The 18,073-nt window shown below is 39.0% G+C and overlaps 1 protein-coding gene across 1 annotated transcript in view; it reads left to right on the top strand.

Moving 5' to 3' along the window:
• Positions 1–18,073, top strand: part of FAM118B (family with sequence similarity 118 member B) — a 718,053-nt gene that overhangs the window by 82,945 nt on the left and 617,035 nt on the right. The window lies entirely within an intron of this gene.

Genomic DNA, 18,073 nt, shown 5'->3' with positions numbered 1-18,073 from the left:
ACAAATAATTTCTTGTCAAAAAGCTTGGAGATATATTAATTTGTTAAAATGAGCAACTCAAGGAATTCTCACCAGGATGCTGCCTTAAAGAAGGAACTACAACAGATGATATCTACCCTGCAGGAGTTGTCTTTCAAGATGGATGATTTTAAAGATAACCTAGAAAATCTTAAACAAGCAGTCAAAAACAGGCTGACACTCTCAAGGAAATGCTACAACAACACCAGACAAGGATAACAGGAATAGATTTGTCTCTAAATGACTTAGAAAGCGGACTTAAGGAAGAGGAAACACAGAAAGAACTGCTTCTTAAACAAAACACTTGGTTGGCTAATAAAGTAGATGACTTGAAAAATAGGGAGAGGAGAAATAACATCAGGATTTTTGGATTACCTGAAAACACAGAAGGTGAGGATATTTCCTTTTTATCAAGCTGGATCCCTGACTTTTTAAATTTAAAAGAAGGACTTTCCTTTGGCATTGGAAGGGCACACAGAGCTCTTGAGAAACATGCCACTAACTCAAACTCTCCTCCTAGGTCAATATTTATCAAATTTCTTTCATACTTGCACAAGGAACAGATTTTAAGATCTGCTTGGAGGAAGGCACCCCTAAAATATAAACAGAGCCTGATAAGATTTGATAACGACTATTCATCTAGAATAATGGAACAAAGGAAAAAAGTGTGGCCAATGATAAAGTTTCTGAAACAAAATAACATCAAGGCACCACTTGCATATCCAGCTAAGATAAGAATACTGTATGCCAACGAGATCAGGACTTTTATTGACTTTTATTAAAACTAATAATGTGATTACTTTACCAGAAGATATGGATTGGATGTCACCTTCTCTCAAGAGAACAAAAGAAACAAATGTCTGGACAGACGTCAAAAAGAAGAAGCAAAAGACTGATACTGTTGTAGCCAAATCTCTTAAAGCATCTACTATGATATGAATTGTTTTAAAGTTTCTTTAAAAAAACAATTTACTGCTTGGAATTTTAAAACCAAGGTAACTAACTACTGGAATCTTTATTTATACTTTTTGAAAATAGATGACACAAGAGTTTTCACATTACCTCAGATATGTAAAACAGGGTACTTTTCTTTCACAGAAGGAGGGTTATCTAGCACATAAAATATTTATACTGTAAATCAACATACATAGTATACGCATATTTTCTCTTAATTTTCTCTTTTCTTTCTCTCTCTCTTCTCTCATTATTTATTTTAACTGCATTGTCTCCCTTTCTAAATTCTTTCCAATTTACTATACTAATATAGTCTGTATATATTTAATAACTCAGTATCTATACCAAGATAAATAATAGTCTAAATAATCTAGTTTTAAGGTAGACTAATTGGAATAGTGAACTTAATTAATTGTTATTACAGTATTTATTAGATTAATGATAGTCACTGTTATTTTTATTCAGATTGGGGACATGTTCGTGATTAACTCTGAATTGTTCCATTCACGTACATATGTCCTTTGAATTATTTCCATCCGATGTTGTAAATCTTTGTTTAGGGCGGCCATGGTGGTGCAGCAGTTAGCGTTGCCACCTCACAGCAAGAGGTTCTCTGGATCGATCCTCGGCTGGGGTGCCTTCTGTGCGGAGTCTGCATGTCCTCCCTGTGGTCGCGTGGGTCTCCTCCGGGTGCTTCGGTTTCCTCCAACATCCCAAAGACATGCTGTAGGTGCATTGGACACTCTAAATTGGCCCTAGGCGTGAGGGCATGCATGTGTGTGCCTTCTGTGGAAAGTTGGGCGCCGGGCTGGCAACTCAACACTGTAAAACTCCACTGCCAATCATGAGCGGACAGATGATCCGCTGTGGCGACCCCTAACTGGGAAAAGCCAAAAGAAGAAGAAGAAGTTGTAAATGTTTGTTTATTCATTACCATTTGGACCTCAGTTCCGTCCTCGGAACCGATACGGCCGTTTCCAAGCTCATGCCAGCCAAAAACTCTCAGCTAAGACCTACCCATAATGCCCCTCTTCTAGTTACTTTAGATCTCATTTGCTGCATTCCTAGTCAGACATGCTAGCCATATCTCTCAAAGCTAACTAGAAAATTGTTAATTTTAAGACAGTTTCTCTTTGAAATTATTTAATGTTTTGTCAAGTTAGCTTTTTCTCACTGTCGCCTATAACCTAAGCCTATTTCCTACCCTTTTCCTTGGTAATTTAATTTTTTACCTTTATTGTTAAGGAGGAGAGGAGGGGGAAGGCATGGCCGAAGGCAGGAAGAGAGGAGAAAGGCTAGGACTGTGGTAGTGAGTTTCGGAACTTTGAATGTTGACAGTATGACTGGTATAGGGCGAGAGTTAGCCAATATGATGGAGAGAAGGAAGGTTGGTATATTGTGTATGCAAGAGACCAGATGGAAGGGGAGTAAGGCTAGGTGTATCGGAGGTGGGTTCAAATTGTTTTATCATGGTGTGGATGGGAGGAGAAATGGCATAGGAGTTATCCTGAAGGAGCAGTATGCTAAAAGTGTTTTGGAGGTGAAAAGAGTGTCGGATAGAGTGATGTTTATAAATCTGGAAATTGATGGTGTAATGTTGAATGTTGTTAGTGCATGTGCTCCACAAGTTGGGTGTGCGATGGATGAGAAAGAAAAATTTTAGAGTGAGTTGGATGAAGTGGTGATGACTGTACCCAAGGGTGAGAGAGTGGTGACTGGAGCAGATTTCAGTGGGCATGTTGGTGAAGGGAACAGAGGGGATGAGAAAGTGATGGGTAGGTATGGTGTTAAAGGAATGCAGAAGGTCAGATGATAGTGGATTTTGTGAAAAGGATGGACATGGCTGTTGTGAATACGTATTTTAACAAGAGGGAGGAGCATAGGGTGACATACAAGAGTGGAGGAAGATGCACACAGGTGGATTATATCTTATGTAGGAGGGCCAGTTTGAAGGAGATTGGAGACTGTAAAGTGGTGACCAGGGAAAGTGTAGTTAGACAGCATAGGATGGTGGGTTGTATGATGACGTTGGTGATCAAGAAGAGGAGGAGGAGTGTGAGGGCAGCATCAAGGATCAAATGGTGGAAATTGAAAAAGGGTAATTGTGAGATGGAGTTCAGGGAAGAGTTAAGACAGGCACTGGGTGGCAGTGAAGATTTACCAAATAGCTGAGTAACTACAGCAGAGCTAGTAAGGGAGATGACTAGAGAGGTGCCTGGTATGACATCTGGCCAGCGGAAGGACGACAAGGAGACATGATGGTGGAATGAGGAAGTACAGGAGAGTATACAGAGAAAGAGGTTGACAAAGAAGAAGTGGGATTGTCAGAGAGATGAAAAAAGTAGACAGGAGTATAAGGTGGTGAGGTGCATGGCAAAGAGAGAGGTATCGAAGGCTAAGGATAAGGCATATGAAGAGTTGTATGAAAGGTAGGATACTAAGGAGGGAGAAAAGGACCTGTACTGATTGGCTAGACAGAGGGACTGAGCTAGGAAAGATGTGCAGCAGGTAAGGGTGATAAAGGATAATGAGGGAAATGTACTCACAAGTGAGGAGAGTGTGTTGAGCAGATGGAAAGAGTACTTTGAGGGGTTGATGAATGAAGAGAATGAGAGGGAAAGAAGGTTGGATGATGTGGGGATAGTGAATCATGAAGTGCAATGGATTAGCAAGGAGGAAGTAAGGATAGCTATGAAGAGGATGAAGAATGGAAAGGCTTTTGGTCCAGATGATATACCTGTGGAAGTATGGAGGTGTTTAGGTGAAATGCCAGTGGAGTTTTAAACCAGATCTTTTAATAACGTTTTGGAAAGTGAGAGGATGCCTGAGGAATGGAGAAAAAGTGTTTTGGTACCGATTTTTAAGAATAAGGGTGATGGGCAGAGCTGCAGGAGGGCCAGTTTGAAGGAGATTGGAGACTGTAAAGTGGTGACCGTGGAAAGTCTAGTTAGGCAGCATAAGATGGTGATTTGTAAGATGACGTTGGTTAGTCACAGCATGAAGTTATGGGAAAGAGTAGTGGAAGCTAGGATAAGAAGGGACATGATGATTAGTGATCAGCAGTATGGTTTCATGCTGGGAAAGAGCACTACAGATGCGATGTTTGCTCTGAAAGTATTGATGGAGAAGTACAGAGAAGGTCAGAAGGAGTTGTATTGTGTTTTTGTAGACTTAGAGAAAGCGTATGACAGGATGCTTAGAGAGGAGTTGTGGTATTATATGGGGAAGTCTGGAGTGTTAGAGAAGTATGTAAGAGTGGTACAGGATATGTACAAGGGTAGTGTAACAGCAGTGAGGTCTGCGGTGGGAGTGACGAATGTGTTTAAGGTTGAGGTGGGATTACATCAAGGATCAGCTCTGAGCCCTTTCTTATTTGCAGTGGTGATGGACAGGTTGACAGACGAGATCAGACAGGAGTCCCCATGGACTATGATGTTTGCAGATGACATTGTGATCTGTAGTGAGAGTAGGGAACAGGTGGAGGAGACCCTGGAGAGATAGAGATGTGCTCTAGAGAGAAGAGGAATGAAGGTCAACAGGACTAAGACAGAATATATGTGTGTGAATGAGAGGGAGGCTAGAGGAATGGTGAGGATGCAAGGAGTAGAGGTGGTGAAGGTGAATGAGTTTAAGTACTTGGGATCAATAGTTCAGAGTAGTGGTAAGTGTGGAAGAGAGGTGAAGAAGAGAGCACAGGCAGGATGGAGTGGGTGGAGAAGAGTGTCAGGAGTGATTTGTGACAGATGAGTACCAGTAAGAGTGAAAGGGAAGGTCTGCAAAGAGGGTAGTGAGACCAGCTATGTTATATGAGTTGGAGACGGGCATTGACACAAAGGCAGGAGTTAGAGCTGGATGTGGCAGAGTTAAAGATGTTAAGATTTGCACTGGGTGTGATGAGGGTGGACAGAATTAGGAATAAGTATATTAGAGGGTCAGCCCAGGTTGAAAGGTTTGGAGACAAAGCCAGAGAGGCATGATTACGTTGGTTTGGACATGTGCTGAGGAGAGATGCTGAGTATATTGGGAAAAAGATGCTAAGGATGAAGCTACCAGGTAACAGGAAAAGAGGAAGGCCTAAGATAAGGTTTATGGATGTGGTGAGGGAGGACATGCAGGTGGTTGGTGTGACAGAGCAAGATGCAGAGGACAGGAAGAAATGGAAACAGATGATCTGCTGTGGTGACCCCTAATGGGAACAGCAGAAAGAAGATGATGATTGGTACTGTCCCTCTCTCCTGTCTGTGACAGGCCTTTCCTTTTTACTAGTGGTATTCAAGACACCTTTTTTGGAGGCTCTATCTGGGTCGGAGGTCTCACCCCCTCCAAAGACCAAAAAAACATAAGGAAAAAACGGATTACTCAAGACCCCTTTTTTAGAGGCTCTATCTGAATTGGAGATCTCACCCCCTTCAAAAATCAAAAAACATAAAAACAAACGGAATTACTCGGTTCCTGCATCTCCGTCAGTTATGGAACCGAGTTGGCTCCATGCTTCGCCAGCACCCTTGGCGCAGACCTCTTTGGCACCAGGCTCTGTGTCTTCTCCCTCGGTGTCATCCATGATATTCACCCCTATTTCAGTTCCAACCTTGACACCACTGACTTCGGTGCCGTCCTTGGATCTGACATTGGCTCCAGTGACTGTACCTGCTTTGGCACCATCCCCAGCCACGGAGCTGACAGTTTCTTTGGCTCCATCAGCTCCAAAACTCAAATACCTGCCAAGGACAAGATACTTCCACTCCGGTGCATACTGTCTCGGTTCCAACAGCAGTGTTTTCCCTGTCAGCACCATCCACCCTTGCTGCATCGGCTCCGATGGAACTGATGCTCTCCCGAAGCAGTGTTTGGACCATCCGTACCTTGGTACCTAGCCCGGTGGCTATTTTCTTGCTGGCGCCATCTATGTCCATGGCTCCAACAGCTTCCAGTTCTCTCAGAGCTCTTCACCTGGAGGTGGACTCCTCATGGCGAGGTGTGACCCTGGTTCTGAGGTTGTCCCTCCCAGTTCCAGACTCCCATCCCCCCTCAGGTGGGCCTGCTGTACAGGTAATGGAGTCACAGTCAGCACCAGTGACATCAGTATCAGAACCCTCCCCTAGCATGCACCTCTTCCAACCCTCTATTTCGGGACCCCGAGCACAGGAGTCACAAGAACCCTGTTTGAAGGGAACCCCTTTGCCAGAGTCCTCCTCAGAAGATCCCACTGGGGAGCCACCCCGGATGAAACGGTGCAAGAGGAAGCACTTTGATTCACCAGAGGAATCTATCACCAAAGACACTGATTGTGATGAAGGAAAGGGTCCCCACAGTCTTCCCCAGACAACATCTCATTCGGAGACATTCTCAAAATCCTCAAGCAGCAGGGAGACTGGAAGTCCTATAGCCCTTCTTCTGAGGAATCTGTGTTCCTGCAGGAACTTCCATGCCCGGCCATCTACTTCCTGGTTGACTTCACCGGCAGATGACCTAGTTAAAATCATTGTGCAGTCCGCCTGGAAGGCCACAGACAATGCAGAACCTGCCACTCAGAGGCCATACAAAAAATTGTATCTACACCTGAGGAACAACCCCACTGGTCCTAACAGTTGACAGTTGATTCTATGATCATGGTGGCGGCCACCAAGAGGAAACTGGTAGAAGATAGTTCCAACTTAAATCCTCCAAACAGAGAGTCCCGAAAAATGGACAGACTAGGGAAATGAACCTATGCTTCAGCGACATTTGCCATTCAGTTCCTGTTCTATCTGGCACACTTTACTTGCATCCAAAGAGACCTAATTTCCGAAATGTCTCCCTCTTTGGTGGGGTACTGCCTGTTGAGGTGCATGATACTATCGCCTCGTAGCTAGCTACCCTGGAATCCATCTCGAACTCCTAGATGCGTTTGATATCTCACTCCACCAAGGGGGCAGCTCGAGCTGCCGCATCAGATGTTGTCATGAGATGTAATACTTGGATGTGGTTGTGTGACTTCGCAGACCCCTTTAAATCTTCCTTTGTCAATGCACCCGTCGACGAATCTGTACTTTTTGGACCCAAAGTACGAGACACACTTGCACGTAGTGAGAAAGCTAGAAAGACCTTGTCTGCTGTGGGCATACGCCTTTCCAACCCACAGAGGTCCTACTCCAGGAACCAGAAGGGAGGAAAAATGTGGTTCAAGAAATCCCAAGGACCTTTTCGTGACACTCATGGTGAACAATCCCCCTGGGGCAGCGGGGGAACTCATATGGAAAATGTCCTGTTCGGGGTAGAGTGGGTCTGCGTAACCAGGGTGCTAGAGATTCTTTCTCTGGCGGACCCTACCATCTCTCCTGAGCAGGGGCCTGATTGCTTTCCTTTGGAAGCAGTCTGGGGTCATTTTTCTCTGCATCTGCCAGCCTGGCATCTTATTACTACCGATGTTTGGGTGCAGAGAATAATATCCAGAGGCTACCAAATAGTATTCAGTTTAACTCTCATCCCCGATGTACCACCCAATCAGATGGAATTAGCAGCCTTAGAAATAGAAAAGCTGCTAAGGAAAAGAGTCATCCAACCGGTACCACCAGACCAGACAGGATCCAGGTTTTTCCTAAAGGTTCTTTTTAGTGCCAAAAAAGACAGGGGACTGGAGACCAATCTTGGATCTCAGCCTATTCAACAAATTTATCAAACTTCAAAATTTCCGGATGGTCATGATGCAGTCCATTCTTCCCTTCCTAGGGAGGGATAACTGGATATGCTCTATAGATCTTCCAGGATGCGTACTACCACATAAACATGGATCACTGCTCCCAGAGGTTTCTCCACTTCCGGCTGGGAGCCAATCACTACCAGTTCAGGGCACTGCCATTTGGTCTCTCGACAGTCCCTTGAGTGTTCACCAAATATATGGCAGTTGTGGTAGCTCATTTTCGACTACAAGGATTTCAGGTGTTTCCCTATCTAGATGATTGGCTCCTTACTACTCTGACCAGGAATCTTCTTACACTCAAGGTCTCACTCTCCACTTGGGGATTACAGTCAACAAGGACAAATCTCAATGTCTCCAATGAAGACACTGGAATTCATTGGAGCGGTCTTCAACACAACATCCTGTCAAGCTTCTCTCCCCCCCTCACAGGTTTTCGAACATAACACAACAAATCCAAGACCTTCTTCTCAGACTTATGTACCAGCATGTCTTGTACTGCAACTCTTTGGCTCCATGGCGGCTGCCATTATATTGGTACCACTGGCGAGACTGCACATGAGAATCGTAGAGTGGCTCCTTTCCGCACAATGGTCATTGCTAATTTACACACGCGATCACGTTACATCCTTCAAACCATTGCAAGGAAGAAATGTTATGGTGGATGAACACACAAACGAATCTTTGGTGTCGACCCTTCTGTCTGCCCCAGCCCACAGCCATGGTGACCACAGATGCTTCCCTGTTAGGGTGGGGGTGGCATTTCGAGGGAAAGACTATCCAAGGCACCTGGTCCCCCATGGAGGCCAATTTGCATATAAATGTCCTGGAACTGAGGGCAGTTCTCCTAGCATTGCAAGCGTTCAATGCGTCCCAACCCTCTGGGACCATTGCAATTCAGTCAGAAAACATGTCAGTCGTCTGGTATATCAACAAACAAGGCGAAACCATGTCCTACCCCCTGTGTCAGGAAGTCATGAGGATTTGGCACTGGATGATAGCTTCCAGCCGCTTCCTTATAGCAACACACATTCCTGGGAGTTCCAGCCTTATTGCAGACAATCTGAGCATGAACATCCTGATGCCTCACGAGTGGTCCCTCAACCCTGTAACAGCAGATTGGGTCTTCCAATGCTGGGGCAAGCCTTGCTTCCCCCCTAAACTACAAATGTAGAAGCTACTTTGCCCTGATCCCCTCTCAGGGGGAACCACCGAGGGATGCTCTAATGCATGATTGGCCACCTGGTCTTCCCTATGGCCTCATCTGATTCTCAGTCCGTGGAGCCTGGATCATTCTCAAGACCTGTTATCTCATCATCAGGGACTGATTTATCTGAACCTGCACAGTCTGAAGCTCACAGCTTGGTTCCTTCACTTCCAGTGATTGACAGGCTGCCTGACATCCCATCTCCTGTTTGTGAAATTCTTCTGGCTTCACACAAACCTTCCACTAGGAAAGTTTATTCTAGTAAATGGACTAAGTTCTCTATTTGGGCCAAAGATCGGAACTTAGACCCTTTCTCTATGCCTATTCAAAAGATCCTGCAATACGTGACTATTGTTTTGCATGCAGGAGCCTCAGCTTTGACGATCACTGTAAATTTAGCAGCTATCGCCAGTTTTCTCGATAATTCTTCAATTATGTCACACCGCCTATGCAAGACCTTTTTGAAAGGAGTATTACATGTTAAACCTCCGGTCAAGCCTCCCTTAGAACCCCAGGACTTGACTTTGCTACTTCAGTCTCTCACAGGTTCTCCTTTTGAGCCTTTTGATTCATGTGATTTGCAATTTTTGTCATGGAAAACCTTACTTCTAGTAGCATGTACCTCAGCGGGAAGAGTATCTGAGCTGCAGGCTTTGAGTGTCAAGAGTCCTTACTTGATCTTCCACATGGATAGGGTGTCCCTTTGTACTGACCCTACTTTCTTGCCCAAGGTCATTTCTGGCTTTTCCATTAACCAATCTATTGACCTGCCAGTTTTCTTCCCTCAGCATTCTAACAGAGGGGAGTACCTTTTGCACACCCTTGATGTGCATCGGCAGCTTCATTGTTTTTTTGGACAGGACTAAATCTTTCAGGAAAACAGATCAATTGTTTCTGGCCTTTGCAGGACCCAGATTGGGTAAACCTGTTTCCAAAGTGACTTTATCCTCCTGGCTTAGAAATGTCATTACCTTTATCTACCAACAGAATAAGCTATCCTTACCTTCTAGAATAAAGGCTCATTCTACCAGATCTATGGCTACTTCTATAGCATTTCATTCCAGAGCCTCTATGAATGATATCTGCACAGCAACCACTTGGGCAAGACCTCATACCTTTATATCTCATTACAAATTGGATTTAGCCTCCAGAGGACGAACATCTTTTGGTTCTATGGTGCCCAGGAATATCCTTCCTTAGGGCCACCCAGGCTCTAGTAGCTGGGGACTCTGTCCTAATGGTAATGAATAAACAAAGATTTACAACATCAGATAGAAAAGTTATGTCTTACCATAATGTTCCATCTGTGTTGTAGATCTTTGTTCATTCATTACTGCCTGCCCTCCTTCCCCCTGCCTGGACTCCTGGTGGACTTTAGGAACTCCTGGTTAGGGTATTTGCTCAGACAGAGCCTCCTACTATTTTTTTTCTGTTACTACATCTATTATCTAAGGGCAGGCAAACTCGATCTGAAGTAACTAGGAGAGGGGCATTGTGGGTAGGTCTTAGCTGAGAGTTTTTGGCTGGCGTGAACTTGGAAACAGCCATATCGGTTCCGAGGACAGAACTGAGGTCCTAATGGTAATGAATGAACAAAGATCTACAACACAGATGGAACGTTATGGTAAGACATAACTTCTTTTTTTAGTATTAACAAATATATATATATATATATATATATATATATATATATATATGTATAAAAAAGGAGGGAAAAATGTACTGTTGGTTAAGAGAAGTGAAGCTTTCTTCACATTCTATTTTCATTGCCATAGCAAAAGTAAACAATTGCTACAGTTTCTAAGGACATTGTGAACCTGCGAAGTGCATTTAGCCTCATAGATAACAAATAATAAGAAAAAGTAATGTTTTATTAAAATGAAAACCAACCTAAGCAAGGTAAAATAAATACATAATAGGACTATTATAGCAATAACCCACGCCTGGGTGTGGGTAATGCTGGATTTACCCACGTTTGCTGTGGTTTGGTCACGAGGGCGAAGCCCGAGTGGACAAACAAAGCTAACCGTGGGTAAATCCAGCATTACCCACACCCAGAAGTGGTTATTATTATAATGACATTATTTAAGAAAAAAAATGATTACTTTTCTTAAATAATGGCATTGTATAATGCCTCCTTGCTGCCCTTCTGCAGCTGTCTGGTATTCTGCGGTAGTTCTGATGTACTGCGCATGCGTATGCCTACGCAGTACATCAGAGTTGAAAAAGCAACGGAGAAATCAAGATCTCCGTTGCTTTTTAAAAACTGTTTCGCTATGTTAAATGGGTTTAACATAGCGAGACAGCTTTAAAAAAGCAACAGAGATTCTCCGTTGCTTTTTTAAAGCTGTCTCGCTATGTTAAACGCATTTAACATAGCGAGACAGTTTTGAAAAAAAGCAACGGAGAAAGCAAGATCTCCATTGCTTTTTACAAACTGTCTCGCTATGTTAAAGGAGTTTAACATAGAGAGACAGCTTTAAAAAAAGCAACAGAGATTCTCCATTGCTTTTTTTAAAGCTGTCTCGCTGTGTTAAACTCCTTTAACATAGCGAGACAGTGTGAAACAATGGAGATCTTGCGTTCTCCGTTGCTGTAAAAAAAAAAGAGTTATAGTAATAGAAAAAGTCCGGGCGACCGGACCTTTTTCCATTACTATAACTCTGATTTACAATGTGCACGCTGACCAATCAGTGCGCACGTTTTTGAATATTAATGGCGGGTCATTGTATAATTGTAAATATTTTATGATTTATCCTCATAGGATTACATATTCCTGGAAACACAACTGAAATGTTCCCAGACTACATGTGCACTTAAATGTAGCTACTTGATTAAAAAGTATTGCTCAGTTTAACATGCTGATTCCACAAGCTGTCTACACTGTAATGGTTACATTTTATATGTTACTTGAAATTGACAGTCTCTAGAGCACATGAAAAGATACATATAACTTTTTGCAACATGTTATCTTTGCAGTTACCTCATACTCTGTACAAACTCACTTGGCAACTGTTAGCTATTCATTTAAAATATCAGTTTAAATATTAAATGTGCCCTTGAAATGCTATTGACATTTTGACGAAATATAATCTGAACTGTAAAATGAATGACTTGAAAGAAGTGAAATAATGCATAGATTTCAAAGACAGTTCTTGACATGACAGTATAAGTAAAAATGTATATTCACAAGGAAGTAGTGAAATGTTTTAGTCTTCCAGTTAAAATAGCTTAAAGTCACCATTTTGCGATATCAGAAAATTTGAAGAGCTAGGAAATTACTATTATTTGTCTTTATAATGATTATTAGACAGATGTTAGACTCTGCATTGTTTAATGAATTGTGACACATGTTTATGAGGAAAAGTGGACTCAATTACTCATATTGGACTACACTTTCCTGGAAACTCAACTGAAATGTCCCCACATTACTTGTGAACTTAAATGAAGCTGCCTGATTAATAAGCATAACTTACTTTAACAACCTGAATCCATACGCTATCTGCTCTATATGTGCTACATTATATGTATCACATGCATATGACAGTCTCTAAAGCACACGGAAAAATACATATTATTTTTGCAACATGCTATATTTGCACTAACCATACATTCTAAACTAACTCAGTTGGCAACTGACAAGTTATTTATTTGAAACATAAGTCAAAATATTAATTGTGCCCTTGAAAAATTGTTGCCGTTTTGACAAAACAAACCTGAACTGAAAAAGGAATGATTTGAAGAAGTGAAGTATTGTACAGATTTCAAAGGCAGCTAATAACACTACAGTATAAGTAGAAATGCATACATTCAAAAAAAATTGAAATGCTTTACACTTTTAGTTAAAATAGCTTAATGTTAACTTTTTGTTTTATCAGAAAATTTAAAGAGCTAGGAAATTATTTCTAATTTGTCTTTATAATGTTTACTAACGTGATGGTAGCCGCTGACTTGTTTAATGGATTGCGAGTCATGTACAAGACGGACTATTGAATGTTATTTCTGTTTACCTGTGTTGGCTGAATTTCTTTTATTAGTACTGATTTAAAACAAGGGAAAGAAAGGGAAGGGAAATCTCTGTTTTTGGTCAAGGGAGGAGAGGCTTAAGAGTATTCTAACTGCCCTGAGAACTCTCTAAGATGCTCTAAACACTATTTGATTAATACTTACCTAAGGTAAGTCTTGATTACCATATAGGTACCTTCACATTCATTCTAGACCTGATGTGATTAACCATTCTGGAAGCAGGAGGTGCCCTATGCAGGATGGGAATTGTCAGGGTGATCATAGTTCATTCTTAGACTCTGCTTTGTAAATCTATAAATATGTAAAAGCACTGCACACTAGAATGTAGGGTGCCTCTACTCAGAGTCAGGATACCACTGATAAGCCATGTCTTTTCATACGTGTAAGTTGAAGTTGGTGAGCTGAAGAGTGGGAAAGTAAAGGAAGACAGTACACCTACAGTAAATTCATATTTCATTGGTAATCACTCATTGTCTCCTACAGAGTCCTTTTAGTCAAATTATTTTAGTAATAATCTTTTTGTTGTTGGCTTATTTGGTGTATGCTCCTCTGTTGCATTTAATTTATCCGAAATTACATATCTGACATGTTTGGGATCTCTTAAGGGTAACTAAATATTGGATATTTTCTAAGTCAACATAGTTGTTTACACTTCTAACATTCCATCCTGATATATAAAATTACTATAGAATAATAATAGAATAATATAGAATTTCATATCTCTTTTAAGAAAATTCTCCATATAATAATTTAATATATGGAGCTCAGTTGATATTGTTGGTTAAAGGTATGAGTGATAATCCAATAGATCTATCTTTATCTATTGGATTAGGAATGACTGTCATTCCATGTTTAATGGGAAATTCATATTTACTTGTATTTGATACTTTAGAATTAATGTTTTATAGAAGTACTTTTTTAAAGCCTGACCAGAATTTTACCCTACTTGTATTTAAAGAAGAAAGAACATTAAATTGCACTCCAAAGTTCAGACACATACAGATAACATTCAGTGTTATCAGAGAATACGGTATAACTACTATAATAAAAAAAAAGGTTTCTTCTAACAATAACTTGAAATGGATTTAACATTCTTATCATTAAATGCTAATGTCTTAAATGTTGTTGTTGTTGTTGTTGTGTCTTTCGGCTTTTCCCGGTTAGGGGTCACCACAGCGGAACTCTGGTACGCTAATGATTGGCAGTAGATTTTTACATGCCGAGTTGCCGACCCTGATGCACAACCTTCAACAAAGGTACGCCCATTCACGCATGTCTCCTCACAGAAGACGCTCTTGCTGAGAATCGAACAGGACAACGTCTTACTGTGAGGCGACAACGCTACCGCAGCACCACCACCGCAGTAAATACTAATGGCTTAAATAATGCAAATAAAAGTTCAAACTTACTAAAATATTTAAATCTAAATAAGGCACAAATAGTATTTCTCCAGGAAATGCATTTTAAGACTAATGATAGGTTTATTTGGAACCCTAAGAACTATACAGTCTTAGCTCAAACCTCCAATAGAACAAAGACAAAAGGAGTATCAATTCTCTGGAAGAAAAACATAATCACTCCAAAAGTTATTTATAAATATGAAGACAAAGAAGGTCTAGTAGCAGAATATAGACCTTAGCTAATCTATATTGGTTTCCAGGAATTGGAGCAGGAAGGGTTAAAAAACACCTAGATTTTATTTCCAACAATTATAAAGGAAATATACTGGGAGGAGACTTTAACTGTACCTTAGAAGCTTCTGAAACCACCAAGAAGACTTTTCGCATAGAAACTATTTCAAAACCCTTAAAAAGATGGATTGATTCATTTAATTTAATAGACACTCTTAAAGTAAAAGATGATAAATCCTTATTATTTTCCCACAAAGACCATAGATTTGGAACCCGAACCAGAATAGACAAATTATTCGTAGTTCAAGATTTACAAACATAAATCCTCAACTTCTCAATAATTCCAAGCCCCTGCTCAGATCATGACTCTCTGAAAATGAAGCTCCAAATAGAGTTTAAACCTTTAATCCTCTCTAGAAAAACATGAGGTATTGTGGCAGTTGCATTTAGATGCTAGTAGGTGGCCAGGTCTTAATGAGGTAGTGTCCATCTCAAGTATATTGAAATTAAGGAGTCTTATTAGATAGTTAAAAATGTTGTTTTAGTAGGAGATGATCTATAGGTTTCAACTGGGCAAAATGTTTTATATATGAATTGCATATTGTAGATATATTGTTTATTATTGAATTGAATGAGTAATTTATGATAGGTACATTTTTATAGTAAAATTTTTAATATAGAAATTTTTTTTATTTTAATATGTATATATGTAAGGTTTGTTAAAGGTGTAGGTTTTAAATTTATATACACACGTACATATTTTTAGTGATATACATATTTTAAAAAAAATGAAAAATAAGGATTTATTAAATGTAAAACATATAGTAATATATATATAGTTATATATTTTTCATAGGATGAGTGAGTAAAGTTTGAATTTTATTGATTGGGTGCATTTAACAAGGTGCTTAATTAATCACTTTGATGGGAGTGTTCTTATACTGTGTAACATGATGTAAAATTTGTCTGAAGAAGTCCGGTGAAGCTACCGGATGAAAAGCGCTTAACATGATATTTCCTTGAATAAAGTATTTCATAGTATTCAAAACCTTTGTGGTGACGTATCTGTGGATTCCATCATAAATCACAAAAATTAAAGAATTCAGATGCTCGTTGTTGTCAGAACTACAATTATTTCTTGAAATTAATAATACAACAAAAATCAGTAGAGTCATGGTTTGGGGCTCATTAAAAGCTTATTTATTTGGTAAGACCCTTAGCTGGTACAAAAACAAAGTTAGAGAGTGGGAATCCAAATCATTAGACTTGCAAATCAGACTCCTGACAGCAAAATCTAAAAAAAAAAATCAGAATTGTCCAGAAGTCAAAAAAGAAATAGAGGAATTAAATACAAAATATAATGAAATTCTAACACACAAAACTTGTCTAGCCTTAGAAAAAAAAAAAAAACTCATTAGCCACCTCCCCCAGATAGCTACATAACTTATCTACAATAATTAAAATACAATCTAAAGCAAATAACATTAGTAGTATATGTCATGACAAGAAATGGAAAAAGTATCAGATATAGGAGACATCCTTGAAGCATTTCAGTTCCATTATATGGAACACTTCAAAAAAGAAGATTTAGATACCAACCAAATAAACTTAAGTACAAACCTTATCAATATAAAAAAATCCAGAAAACTTAAAACTACACCTACAAAAAACTATATCCTACAAAGAAATTGTTGACAAGATAAAATAAAGTAAATCTGACAAAGCTCCAGGGAAAGATGGTATAATTATGGAAATTTACAAACTCTTCCCTTCCACAGTAATCTTCCTTTTTCATAAAACTTTGCTAGAAGTCCAGGCAGAAGCAAAAATACCACCCTCATGGAAATATTCTCTCATAACACCAATTCTAAAAGATAATAAACCATCAGACCTTTGCACCTCATACAGACCTATATCATTATTGAATAATGATTGCAAAATATTCATGTCAATTCTAGCTAACATAATGAAATTCCCACTTTCAAAGGCAATTAATCATGATCAAACTGGATTTTTATATAACAGGCATACACATGATAATATTAAAATGATACTTACTCTTATATATTATGTGAATAAAGAAGATAGAGAAATACTTGTAATCAGATTAGACATAGAAAAAGCCTTCGATTCCCTCAAGTAGGAATATCTGTTTAAAACTTTGGCATTATTTAAATGTCCTCCTCCCTTCATCTTATTACTAAAAACATATATATTAATAACTTAGCCTACATTAAATTAGGTCCTTTCACCTCAGAATCTATCCATATAACGAAGGTTACTAAACAAGGATGCCCCCTTTCTCCTATTTTATTTGCTTTGGCTATAGAAATACTTGCAGCAATAATACTGAATAATCCAAGAATAAAAGGAATAGAAGTCTATGACCAGTTCATATCTAAAATAATGCTTTTTTGCTGATGATATTTTATTAACCCTATCAAACTCCAGAGAGTCATTAGGAGAGCTAGAAGAAGTAATGGAGAAATGTTATAAGATTTCGGGTCTACACTTTAATAGATCAAAATTTCTATTTTTAAATAAGAAAAAAGAACTACAAATTACAGATAAATCCATCATAGGAAAACAAGAACTTACGCTAAATTATTTAGGAATAGTGTTATGCAGAAATATAAATGAAACAATATTAATACATTATAAAAATATTATTGAAACAATAAAAATATATATAGAAAAGTGAAACAAAATTATATTAACTTTTGAAGACAAATTGCAATTAATAAAAATGGTCTTATTGCCAAAAATACTATATGTAGCATTAGCAATACAGTTAATTCCTGAAAGATGCATTCTTAAATAAATAAACTCATGTGTGATAAAATTTTTATGGTATCCCAAAAATAATAGAGTAGTTCTAACTCATCACCTTAGACCCTGGAAACAAGGAGGATTGAACTTCCCAGAAATAGAAACATATATAAAAGCATATGTGCTTAAAACTACAGTAGACTGGATAAACCCAAATTATTTTGCCAACCGGAAAGAATTAACAACGGCTATATTAACAAATTAATTTAATCTGTAAAAAAAAAAATTAATAGTAAACAAATCAAACAAACCCTGGTACATACTATGCATAAGTATACAATATAATATAACAAAACCTTCTAAAACAACACTGATTAATCATTACATCAATTCCTTTAGGAAACTTATCAATGCATATATCTAAAACTTTGGTTTGACCTTTTAACCCCATTTACCATCACTAAGAACTTCCCTCACAAAATATATAGGAAAACAATAACCTCCTGGGAACAAAATGCATTCTTATGCTGGTTTCAATGTGTAAATAAATTAAATGTTTTAGATATACATATGATAAAAACTGCTTACAATGTTCCAACACAGGACTGGTTAACCTTACAATGCATTCTAATGTACACTCAACATTTATGCAGATTAATTAATAATTCCTCATTTAAAGATATTCCAAATCTAATAAGTTTCCTGTATGAATTTATACATAATAGTTGTGAAAAGAAAAATTCCATTTCAAATCTATATAAAGAGTTAATAACATATAAAACAAATCCCAAA

This window comes from Protopterus annectens, chromosome 8.part0 (assembly GCF_019279795.1).
Source record: "Protopterus annectens isolate FY-2018-M chromosome 8.part0, PAN1.0, whole genome shotgun sequence".
Taxonomy (NCBI): domain Eukaryota; kingdom Metazoa; phylum Chordata; order Ceratodontiformes; family Protopteridae; genus Protopterus; species Protopterus annectens.
Note: the sequence above shows the minus strand (reverse complement) of the source record. Positions and strands in the feature narration are given on the sequence as shown.